Source organism: Artemia franciscana, chromosome 8 (genome assembly GCF_032884065.1).
Source record: "Artemia franciscana chromosome 8, ASM3288406v1, whole genome shotgun sequence".
In the NCBI taxonomy this organism is placed as follows: Eukaryota; Metazoa; Arthropoda; class Branchiopoda; order Anostraca; family Artemiidae; genus Artemia; species Artemia franciscana.
Window position 1 is genome coordinate 31,540,978 of NC_088870.1, and position 12,792 is coordinate 31,553,769.

Below are 12,792 nucleotides of genomic sequence, written 5' to 3' on the forward strand. Positions count from 1 at the left end.
ACAGACTGTGCTGTCTTTTGCTATCTTTGGGTATATGAAATATGGAATAAGATATTACTAATGTTCAATAAATCGTTTAAGTCAGAAGCGCGTTCATGACTTCTAGGTTATTTTTCAAATAATCACAAGGCCAGGATATAGAACTATATAGCGAACAGTTTCGCTAAAAGTTAGTAAATGCGAAATAAATTGAGAAAATAAAATTCAGCAACTGTCTCAAATGTCATGTATTTTTAAAAGCGTAACAGACCTCCGGTTATAGGACATCAAATAAGTAACCATTCCTGGACTTTCATAGTCGTTCTCTTGACTTGGGCAGCCTAGGATAGCATAGGAATCCAATTCACACAAACGTTATTATTTCGAAACTTTAAAAAGAAGATAAGTTGTATGCCAAATAGCGGTTTCAACCTTATTAAATAATGGTTTAAATTTCAAATATTTCCACATACCGAAAAGCTTGATTATCTAGAGACCATGTGTCATTTTATGCTAAAATTATTCCTCTGTTGTCTGTCATAATATCCATTCTCCTACTATAAAGTAGACAGTCTTAAGATTATATCTTCTTTCCTACCAATTCTGGTCCTACTTCCTACGTTTTTCCATGACCTCATATTGGTGGAAACAGTTGTAAATGACCCACTTTTATTTCTGAGTGTCTCATTTCCAGTTCTTCGAGTCTCTCTCCAGAATGAGCGAAGTTAATGAAAGGGAACCGTATCTAGTTTTTACAACCCTTTCTAAACCCCTCTCTTCCTAGAATTGGGACTTTAAAACGTTCGTAAAACTTCCGTTTACTATTAAAAAGCGGGAATATTTCTCTTGGAGCTAATGAAATTACAGTACTGCAGAAGACAATTCTGGAAGTAACTGACATTCAAAATTAAGCGAACCAGAAAGTTTTTTTCCTTCCAAACTGATTGTTGGTTATGTTTAAAGACTGCAATACAACATATAGAAGTCCATACTAGAAAAGAACATGGTAATTGAAAAACTATCAAGTTTGCACAAGTTCTGAAAAGAAAACATTTGTTTGAATGCACGAGCTTATGGGGGGTGGGGGAGAAAAAAATTAAACCATTGTATAAATTTCATAATGGCTTTTCAGAAAATTTCCAAGTGCAAAGGTAAAATTAACAAAGCAGAAATAAGAGACATTGAAGTTTTTATTCGGGTATAACTAAATCTTGGTCATAGCAGCCAAGTTAAGCATTTAGTTTCAAATAAATAAATATATATAATATATATATATATATATAATATATATATATATATATATATATATATATATATATATATATATATATATATATATATATATATATATATGTGTGTGTGTGTGTGTGTACACACACACACACAGAGGCGCCATTTGGGGGGGCAGGGGTGGGGAAATGCCCACCCCAGATTTTCCAGGGGGCCAAGCTTCCACCACAAAAGGCCCTTTTCTGGCCATAATTATCCATTATGTCCAACATAATCTATTCTGTTCAAATGATTTGAACTAACTGCATGCCTATTAGCCAAAGAGCATAATTACCTGACGACCCTTGGGGTAATTATGCTATTTGCTATTAATCATTGTAAACTTTGAAAGTAGGTTAGATTCAAAATAAAAGTCTCATGTTCCATCAAATACCCCATGCCCACCCCAAGATTTGGCCCAAATGCCGCCTCTGCACACACACACACACACACACAAACACACACACACACACACACACACATATTCTGCTCTATTCGCCCATTTATAGGTGAAGGTACCTTTGAAAGCAATAAGGGTTTTCTTCAACTCGCTCTTTTCTTATTCCCTTGCATCCTAAAAAAAAGAAATAAGGAAGGAAATTCTTTTAAACTTTATCAAAAAACTACATTATTAAGAGCTGAAACTGATTTTACTTTTCTGATTTCAAGTAGCAAACAAAAATAAGCTTTTCACTCACATTATCCATATGTTTCCATCTAAATAAGGGTTATGGATTTAAAATTTTAAGCAGAATACTTTCCAATATAAACTAAAACAAAAGCCGGGGGCAGAAATTAATGCTCAGAAAAAATATGGGGGACTTAATATTTTTTGCGCATTCTAGTATGCACATAGATTTGCAGTATATACATTACATTTACGTGTAGGCTCCACTTAGTTTCCTTATATATGTTTGTGTTCTGTATATATTCTTTCAGAGGAGTAATATTTTTCACAATGATAAAACTGAACGGATAATAAAAACGTAATAAAGGAATTGTTTTGGTAACAAAACAAACAATTTCATAACTTATTACACAGAAACCTGTCTGGATTGGTAAGTCAAACGAAAAACCCTGACTCCAATAGAAAATTTTTAAGAATCTATTTCCGCTTTCTCATGAAAACCCTTACAATTCAGCTCATACCATTTGTCTTGTCTAAGGAGTTATTGACTTCTTGGAAGTTTAAACCGCATCCAAAGCTATGACACAAAGGTACTTAAATCCTAAGCAATTATTGTGGCATAAACCGTGTATCCCTTTTTTCGTACAGAGAGTTTGACATCATAAAAATTACGATTACCCCGAAGAATTATTACTGAGTCCGGTACGAACTAATATCCAAATGGCCAATGAGAGAGCTTCTTAAATTGTACAAATGCTGTCCTATGTCTGCTATGTGAATTTTTGCCAGACACCAGCTGCCCAGAGTGTAAAATACATGATGAAATAGACGACAGATGATTTTGTACTGCCAGTATCGTAACATGAAATTAGAAATAAGATTTTAAAAAAGAGTATATCCGTATAGCCACAAAAAAACCTCAATGGTTGTATTTGCTTTGGAGATAGTTAGATGTTTTGGAATTTTAAATATTCCTATCATACTCTCGCATTAACGTCCTTAATTATTTTATGAATATGAAAATGTGATTTCAAAATACTGAAAAGAAAATCACTCATAAGAACAGATAACTTTATGCAATCGTCAGAGCTTTTACAGACCCATTTAACCATGTGCCCTTAGACAGTAAACAGAAATGGTGTGACCTTTTGTTAGGAAGACATAATTCAATGATTTTCTTTTTTTATATAAGAAGTATGGATCCGTACTGCTCCCTTTTCACTGTGAATCGACTAATTTTTATTTAATAGCATATCTTTCAGTCAATTATTATTTCCATTCATTAAAAAATTAATTCTTGTAAAAGTTAAAATTTTTGCAAAACTCCGTAACCAAGGAGTTCCAACAAAATGTCACCTGTAATATGTCAACTGCCAACAGAGCATCAATATGCTAGGCATACGGTCCAGGGCTTAGGGCCAGATTCATAAATTAGAATAAATTTAAAGTGGCGATTCGAAGGTCCGTTGTTTCCCCTTTTAGATTGTTTTACTGAATCTTAGGTTTTTAATCAAGTCAGCTAAGTTGTTGAAAGTCTTCTTTTCGCATTTAAAATTTAAGTTAGGTTGGAATTCCAGAAACCAAATTGAACTTGTCCGACTCCCAAATAATTGTATTGTTTTATCGTATTTTTAAAGCAGCTATGTTCTCGGGTCGGATCTTCTTCGCGCTTCTTAGTGCTTTTAAAGGCAGAGCAGGAATTATTAAAAGTTTTTCAGATTAATTGTTTACGTCAAAGGTACCCCTTTAACCGACCGAATGATAAACAGCAAGCTATACAATATATGTGGCACTATCCCACTTTCTAGGTCTATAATGAAAGAATGGTTGAAATGAGAAATTTTGAAAATCCTTTTCGTTAGTTCGTGAAAACTTCCAGCTGGTTTAGTCTCATTGCTATAAAATGGAACATTAACCTACTTTATTTTAACTACGATTAATTTTGAATTTACGTAGGAGGCAGCAGTTATTAAATTGTTAAATTCTGCCTTCCAAGTAGCATTTTGTCAAAGTTTGGGCTGCTGCCGATTTACATGTTTAAAACAAGACAATAAATGTCAAAACGTGTGAAAGAATAAAAAAAGAAATTTTATGCAAATAAAAATATTATAGAAATGCGAACAAAATAGATTTTTTTTTTACAATAAATCATAAGTTGTCTATAGCATAATTAAAGGATCTACTTATAAGAAGATATGTCAGAGGGATAGCCAGAGATCATACCCGGTCATTTTTTTATCGAATAAAATATATATTAAGAGGCGAATGCCCCACCGGGTGGTAGAAGAGTATGTGGAAGGCTATGTAGTCAGTAGGTGATTTACAAACCAAAATAGCAGAAATTGCCTCTATGTTGTGGTCCAATCTCTTTTGTTTAATGAACGCGACACTGGGATTTTATTTGATTTGAATGAGTCGCTTCCCGATGTTTCCGACTATTGGCTCTAAACAATCATCCCTGGTGAAAAAAACAAAACAAATAAATACGTATCCCTGACCATGCTTTGTATGAGAAAAAAAAAAAATTGTGTATATGGGGACTCGAATCACCTGGTACAGGGTTCCAGGATATGTTATACTTGATGGTATAGTTTTTATCAAGACTTCCCCTTTTTTGGGAGGTATTTTGTCTGATGGTCTGAAATTGTGCAAAATATCTTGTTCTAGTAACTTTTGCAGGTTAACCTTAAGTTTAATGAATTTAGCCCATTTGATTTCGTCGTTATAAAGGGGCTTTTTTATTTACTTACGTTTGAAGCTATGAAACTTACACTTTCTGAAATTTCACTTACACTTTCTGAAATTTCACTTTAATTGCTCCATATTTTATCCTTCATTCCAATGAACCATTTAATAGCAACAGCAAAAACCGAGATACTATTCACAGAATAGGCTCTTTTCTCCGAAAACCATCCTTAAATATCAGAAAGATACCACTGGCTGATAATGCTGATTCAAAGCCGTTTTCAATTTCCACTTCTCAGAAAATCTCTGAGCAGAACTGATGTTTCCCATCACCTATATTGGGAATACCTTGGGATTACCATTATTGAAGAGGTTGAGCTCTAGAAGTAGAGTAAAATCCATTTACCTGCCTTGTTTTTTTTTGTTTTTTTGTTGTTTTATTTTCATTATCTTAATAAAATGAAAATGAGAATGAAATCTTTATTTGAAACGAAATAAAAACTGAAGAGGTTTTTTTTCAATCTCTTTTTGCAAAGCAAAAGTCAATATCTTTTGCAAATTTTAAAATTGAATAAATATGGTTCAGAAACACCAGCACGCAAATAAAACATTAATAGGTCCAACTTGGTGTCGGTTTGCTTTCCACAGAAAGATAATGGATGATGTTAATTTACCGACTGCTATCTCAAAGACTCATAATAGCTCCAGCAAACCCCCAAGAAATCTTTGGTATTACATTTTTGAAATGACCTTAATTTATCATGATAATTGGAGTTTTAGGATGGAGGAAAAAAAATATCACTGGCCATTTAAAGTTTACATATTAGAACAAAAAGCCGATACCAACTGACTATCACTTTTTATTTGTAGTATTATGGTTTTATTTTATTTGTATCTATTGGTTTTACGATGAGAATTTAGTTTTTAATGATCAGATTTAACTGCACGCAAGACTGTAGACAGAGGGGACAAGAGGGATAATTTTATAGGGTGATCGCTGAAGGGGTCTGAAATATCGGCATTGAAGCTACATATATCCAAAATATAAATCATGATTATTAGCTCTGTTGTAATAAGTCTAGAAAAATCTGCCATTGCCAAGTTATTCTGTTAAATATTTAGGATTTTTTGATTAAAAACAAATAAGTTAACTCTTTAACTGGCCACACCTACCCCAGCCCCTGCTCTTTATACTAAAATTGAACTAGAAATGCATCAACGGGAGGTAGGGAAAGGAGAGAACCCCAGCCCCTGCTCTTTATACTAAAATTGAACGAGAAGTGCATCAATTGGAGGTAGAGAAAGGAGAGAAAGCCCCTTATTTCCCTCTTAGATTTTAAGAAATAACTTTTTGGGGGAGTTTTGGTTCAAAATTACTTTTTTAATATTTTCATTGAAAAAAGTTGACCCCCACATTCCATAGATCTTGAAAACAAATTTTGTCAGGATTGTTTAAAATGCAACAATGTGTATGTAACCTGTAATATCTAGTAATTCATTTACCGATTGCCTCTCAAAACGTTCGAGCTCAAAGTTAAATTTTTGTTGCGAATACAGCTAACTGTACCATTACATTCTCAACCCATTGCCATGATGAAAAATCCAACTTTGTCACGTCACGCTTATGTTATAGTATTTAATTTTGAAGAATTAAGATAAAACAGTGAAACTTTAGCTTAAAAAAGGGGGTCGGGGATAGCCCTATTGATATATAGAATAGTTTCATTCCGTATTAACCTTTATCGTCGCTCTTCACTTTCATTTGATAAAGACCTAGTTTTTTATTTAGTTTTCTGCTTTTCTTACTTTATAACTCTTGCTTTTTTCTAAAGTTCAACATTTCTACCACGAGAATTATAATTTTAAAAACTAATTTTTTCTGTATAATAAATTGTACCCACTTCGCTCTTTACTTAGGCAGCGACGTTTCGCTGCCTAAGTAAAGAGTACCCTATCTAGGTCTGAGTAGTTTTCATAGGCAGCGCTATCGTGCTGTCTATGAAAACTACTGTATAAACATTAAGACTTGAGCCTTTACCCCTTCAATCTTTAAATTACATGCATAGTTCAAGAACCCTCCTTAAAATAAAGGAAATCTGGGGAGTAATCCCCCCCAACCACGTATTCTCTGAAGGAGCTCTAATGGAAAGGTTGAAAAGATGGTCCTAAAGATTCACTTTTTGAGGTTTCATGCAGCCCCTACCAGGAATAGATCCCCTGACCACCCAAAATTCAGTACGTGCGTAGATAAACTTATGAAATCTTTGCTCTCTTCATAATCAAAGCGTTATTTTAGCAGCCATTATTACTTTCTTTGCCATCTGTTCCAGAAATCTGTTTTTCTGATCCTCCAATTAAGAAGGAAACATCTTTTGTGCCGTCTTTTAAGATGAAAGAACAAAACTAAGAAATAAAAGCCCCTGTATCCTTTTGGATCAAGTCTGCAAAAATCAGAAATTGTATCCCATTTTCCAGCGTATCCCCATCCCATTATTTTAATTATGAGACGAAACCATGCGAGTCAGCTCCCATTAAATATACTTCCCGCTGGATGCGACAGCTATTTTACCCGATTCTAAACTACGGAATTATGCCGGGACCTCTCCTTGCTTTGAATTTAAAGAAACTCAAAATCTGGCACATTTCATGGCAATAATTCAAGGGCTTTAGGCCTCTGACATTTTATGATAAGACGGCCCACGCGACTTCAATAATCGTTCCTTTTAGGCCCACCCCAGATTAAGATTAATCTAGGATGTGGTTCTTTAATTTCACAGGGAGTCATAGAAGAAATAGGTTCATTTGGATGAACAAATTAAAATAGGCCTACAAACTTTTAGCCATGACAACTGCTTTTTCACCCAAATGGCTAAACAAAGATATTATTTTTGCAGAAATCAAAGTCATGTCTAATTGAAAAAGGAACAGGTCTAAATTGAAACTAACCACAGGCCTACCGTTTTGGTAGCCACAAAAAGTCGTAAATTTTTTTCACTATGTTGACAGAAGAGGGTTGCTGTTAGCACTTAATTTAAGCTATTATGCCTACCTCATTGTAAACGGTATAAATTAGTAATAGTCAAGGTAAAAAATGGAAAGCTGCAAAAATTTTTCAATTAGTTGATCGATGAAGAATTATATTTGCTTATATTCAAGACCCACCTTCCTTAAATTGTAACCGTAAACTAAAATTGAGTGCTAATTATGATGTGGCAATATCTACTAACTCCCCCCATGTACTCAGGAGACTCCTGAGACCTTTTCCCGTGTACATCCCATCTCCGATGGCCTCAGTAGATGTTTTTCGCTCTTATTGAATCTCGAAACTGAAATCAGACTTAGAACTAACCTTAAGACTTAGTTTTGCAAATAAGGAATACAAAATTACTACCCTGGGCTCCACACCCAAAATTCTCTGTTCCAAGTTTTGCCTTCCTAAGCGTGCTGTTCCAGTGCCGTCAACGAATCAATACCAAATAGGCTCTAAAAAAAAAGTCGATTGGACTCAACAAATGATGACGAATATCTAAAACTTTTGATTAGTTGCTGATTGGCAAAATAAACCTAAACTTACATAATCAAAACCTTTTTCACGTGTTTTACAACATGGAGATAACCTGCCAGATACTCCGACGTAAGATATCATTAAATGAAAAGTCCTTTTTAACTGCAAGTAAGGAGCGACACTAAAACTCAAAACAAACAGAAATTCGTATATGAAAGGGTTTCTCCCCTCCGCAACGCCTCACTCTTTACGCTAAGGTTTGATTCTTTCTCACAACTCTACTTTTTAAAACAATAAAAACTTTAGCGTACAGAGCGAGGCGTTTCGGAAGGGACAAGCCCTTTCATATACGGAATAATTTCTGTTTGTTTTAAGTTTTAGTGTCACTCCTTACTTGCAGTTAAAAAAAAACTTGTTTTTTTTTATTTCTGAACGTTTTTAAATTAATACATGTTTTGATTTTGGCTCACCGCACATAAATAATTAAAACGAAATTTGCATATTAACTTTTTTTCGGCTAAATGGCTTTCTCATAGATTTTGATACAAAAAAGGGGGTGGGGGAGGAGGCCTAGCTGCCCTATGGTTTTTGGTTACTCAAAAAGGCAACTAGAACTTTTTATTTTTTTACGAACGTTTTTATTAGTAATAAGTATACGTAACTTAAGAATTAACTTACGTAACGAACTTCTATATTTGTATATTTTTATTACGTATATGAGGGGGTTCACCCCCTAGTCAATATCTCGCTCTTTACACTAAAGCTTGAATTTCGTCCTAATTCTCTAAGAATGACCCCTGAATCGCAAAGGCCGTAGAATAAATAGTTGAAATTACTAAAAATACTTTAACGTGAAGAGCGACATATTGTGGGGGAGATGAACCCCCTTATTTACGTAGTAATTTCTGTTCTTTTTAGGTTTTATTGCTGCTCCTTATTTCCAGTTGAAATTTTTTTTTTTTATTTATTTTCTCATTGTTTTTCTTAAATAATGCTAGAAAATCCTGCAGCCCCTTCTTGGAAGTTCTCTTCCCTCATTATAAATTCCTCCATGGAAAAATACTCCCACTGGGCCCCCTCCCTCCTTCAACACGAAAAAGTCCCCCTAAAAACGTCTCTACACTTTCCAATAAGCATTTCTATATGTAAACAATGGTCAAAGTTTGTAACTTACAGCCCCTCCCCCAGGGACTGTGGGGGATTAAGTCGTCTGGAAAGACATAATTATTAGGTTTTTTGATTATGTTGAACAAAATTACTATCTCAGAATTTTGATCCGGTGACTTTGAGAAAAATGAGCGTGGGGGGGCCTAGGTGCCCTCCGGTTTTTGGTAACTTATAAAGGGCACTAGAACTTTTAATTTCCGTTAGAATGAGCCCTCTCATGATATTTTAGGACAACTGGGTCGATACAATCACCCCTGGGAAAAAAACAACAACAAAAAACAAATTAAGACGCATCCGTGATCTATCTGCTGGCAAAAATTACAAAATTCCACATTTTTGTAGATAGAAGCTGGATATTTCGACAGTAGAGTTTTTTGATACGCTGAATTTGATGGAGTAATTTTAGTTAAGATCCAATGACTTTTAGGGGGTGTTTCCCTCTATTTTCTAAAATAAGGCAAATTCTCTCAGGCTCGTAACTTTCGATGAGTAGGAGTAAACTTGATGAAACCTATACATTTAAAATCGGCATAAAAATGCAATTCTTTTGATGTAACTAATGGTATTAAAATTCCATTTTTTGAGTTTCGGTTACTATTGAGCCGGGTCGCTCCTTACTACAGTTCGTTACCACGAACTGTTTGATAATCTAGAGCTGGCCCAATTATATGGTATAATAATAAAAAGTAGGCATGAGCCTATTAAGAAATACTTTGCATCAATGATAGTACTGTTAAGACTCAAACATAGATGAGGCCATGGCGGTCAGTTGAAACTCCATTTTTATTTTATTTTATTTTTTTAGGGGGCCAAGAGTAAAGAGTCTTTATTTGAAAGTGGGCGAAAGCTTAAAAAGCCACAATTGTCCGTGTTTTTTTTTTCTTTTTTTGGCACTTTTTCTATAGCATTTTGTCTTTAAGGGTACCACAGACTACCTTTCTCCCTCCGTTTCAGTGACGTTGCTGGCAACGATTGCAACTTTTGAACCTAAATAACAGAAAAAATAAGACAAATAATTAGTTTATTAGAAAAGATAAAAGTATTAAGAAAAGATAAGTATTCCTCTTAAGAAAATTCTTGGATGTTTCTCCCCAGGTTAAACCATGGCTTTGTCTACAATATCATCTATTTTCTTAAAAGCCAGAGCTAATCTAAACGAAATCTCAGCATATATTTTTTAAATGCTTAATCTATTTTAGTTAAAGGGCTAGACCGTTAAAATACAGACTAATTAGGAATCTGCTCACACATGTGTAAGATGAAGCAAAAAAAAGGGGAAAAAAGCGCGTCACGAGACCCCAAAGAACTGTTGCGATGCATAGAAGACTCATAAAAAGATAACAAAAAACTCTCGTGAAGAAGCCCGCATATTTAGTATCTGCATATGCATTCATTAATCAAATTGCTCGGCCTAAAATTTGCATATATGCCCCCTCTTTATCAATCACTGTAACTTGTTGAATGCAACGTCTGAGAAAGTGTCTATTCTTCTGAAGTTTCAGCAATTTGCACCTGATTTCATTGAGATTTGAATTAGAAAGGCGTAGAAAAAAGTGTAATTTGATGTGTCATCACGAGTGGAGAGGGTGTCGTTGAAGAGGCTTACGATTGCAGAGCTATTCCTTCCGGTCAGCGATTTGAGTTTTATATTACTATCCCATAAAAATTTGTACGTACTAAAATTTTCTGAGGGAGGTATGCAATTCTACAATAAATTTCTAGGGCTGAGGCGGGGCAAACGTTGAAAACAGTTTCTTCTTTTTTTATCTTTTCTTCTAGGTTAATGTGAATTTCAAGTTTCTCATTCGTGGATGATCATGATCATAAATATGTTAGGAGAATAACTAAAAAACAATATGAACATCACCTCTTGAAATTATAAATTTTGAATATTCTTCTGTTTTTACCTTCCGCATTTTCTCATTTAATTATAGGTTAAAAACGTATATACCCAAAGAGTGAGTTAGGAGACCCCACACTGAAAAATTTATTTGGAAGACAAGACCTACTTAAGAAATTTATCGAAAATTGAGACTTTCAAACCAGGGTTTGGTGGCGGTTTCAGCCCCCCCCCCCCCCGTAAAAATTCATTTGACGCCCTCGCGCCAACTTTCAGGGTGAACGAATTTCAAATGTGAACTCCGGTCGTAGTATTGGGATAATCATAGTTATTCCGACTTGTTTTATATTGTAATAATTATTTTCTATTGGCACAATAGTTTGAATTTTAATTACGATGTTTATATAGGGATTTATTGCTAAAACTCATAGTCATTATGTGATGTTACATAAGCAACATTACTATTCCCAAATTTCATAGACTGTGAATCAATTTGAAAGGAATCGGGGGAAGAAATAGTCCTGAATTGATTTTTAAGGTAAAAGTAAAAAGCATTAATAGGGACTGTAGCCAAAAACAGAACGATACGCAAAAAATATACAGCATACGGCTTTGAGGTTTATATTACTTGTAAGAATTATTGGAATAACCATTACATTAGGTAAATTATAATGATTCAGTGGGATTCAGTGAAACATTAAGAGTCCTGTCTTTACAAAACTTTTTTCCTTTGTTTTCTTTACAACGAGCGTCAATTTATGCCTCCAAAAACAAGATCCTCTTTTTTAATTATTTTATTGTAGAAGAATATAGTGGTGATAATAGTAGAATATAGTAGAATACTTGGACAGAGCTGTAATAGGAACGAAAACCTCTAGCGCCACATACATTATAGGATTAGAGAGCTGAGTTGCGCAGAATTCCAATAGCATTACTCAGCTGAACACAGCTGTAATAGGAACAAAAATTGTTAGCAGCACAGACAACTACATAGCATGCCCAGCCGAACTAGAAAGTAAAATGTCCATGAAAAAACTACATTACAAAAATCATTAATTACAAAAATTGGATTAGAAATCAGAAGTTCTGTGTCCCCTTTTTAAGAGTCAAAGTGAGCGCTGGAAGTATTATTGAACGTTTGTTTGTTTCTATTTTTGTTATTTTTCCTTTTTGTAGTCATGGTCCATACGCTTTAAAGCATTAAATATCTACCTGTCTCCCTATCTATTAAGTGTATAACATTACAAGTAATCATATAAGTTAGCTTTATGATATTTAGTGCTTACTATATTCTACATATTCTACTATATTCTACAATATTGTGCCCAATATTCTCACTAAGTTTGAAACAAGACGGGTCAGTGTTCTATTTAAATCCTTTGTAACACTTTCATTTAGTATGGAGCATTCTGTAACAACTCTTATAAAGGATTTTAGTGCTCTTCAAAACTTTTGAAAACTAACTCCAGCTGTGATATTGGTATCACTGAACAAAATTAGCACTTCAACTCACTACACATACCCCTTTTGAGAGAGCTAAGATTTCCCCTTGGCTTGAGCAGTTCTTTCAAGTACCGTCGTAGGAAAAGGAATCCTGAGACTTCGGATAATATTAGAACTTCAACAAAAAGAAAGGATTAACTTTCAAAATTTGGCTAAATTTGCCGAAAGCAATGGTTTCATTGTGCGTTTTGTTTCAACATTTACTTTTCGGAATTG

General features: G+C 34.3%; 1 protein-coding gene across 6 annotated transcripts in view; it reads left to right on the plus strand.

Annotated features, from left to right (window-relative positions):
* The window catches only part of LOC136030301 (zinc finger protein 628-like), a 271,742-nt gene that overhangs the window by 176,628 nt on the left and 82,322 nt on the right, over positions 1-12,792 (plus strand). The window lies entirely within an intron of this gene.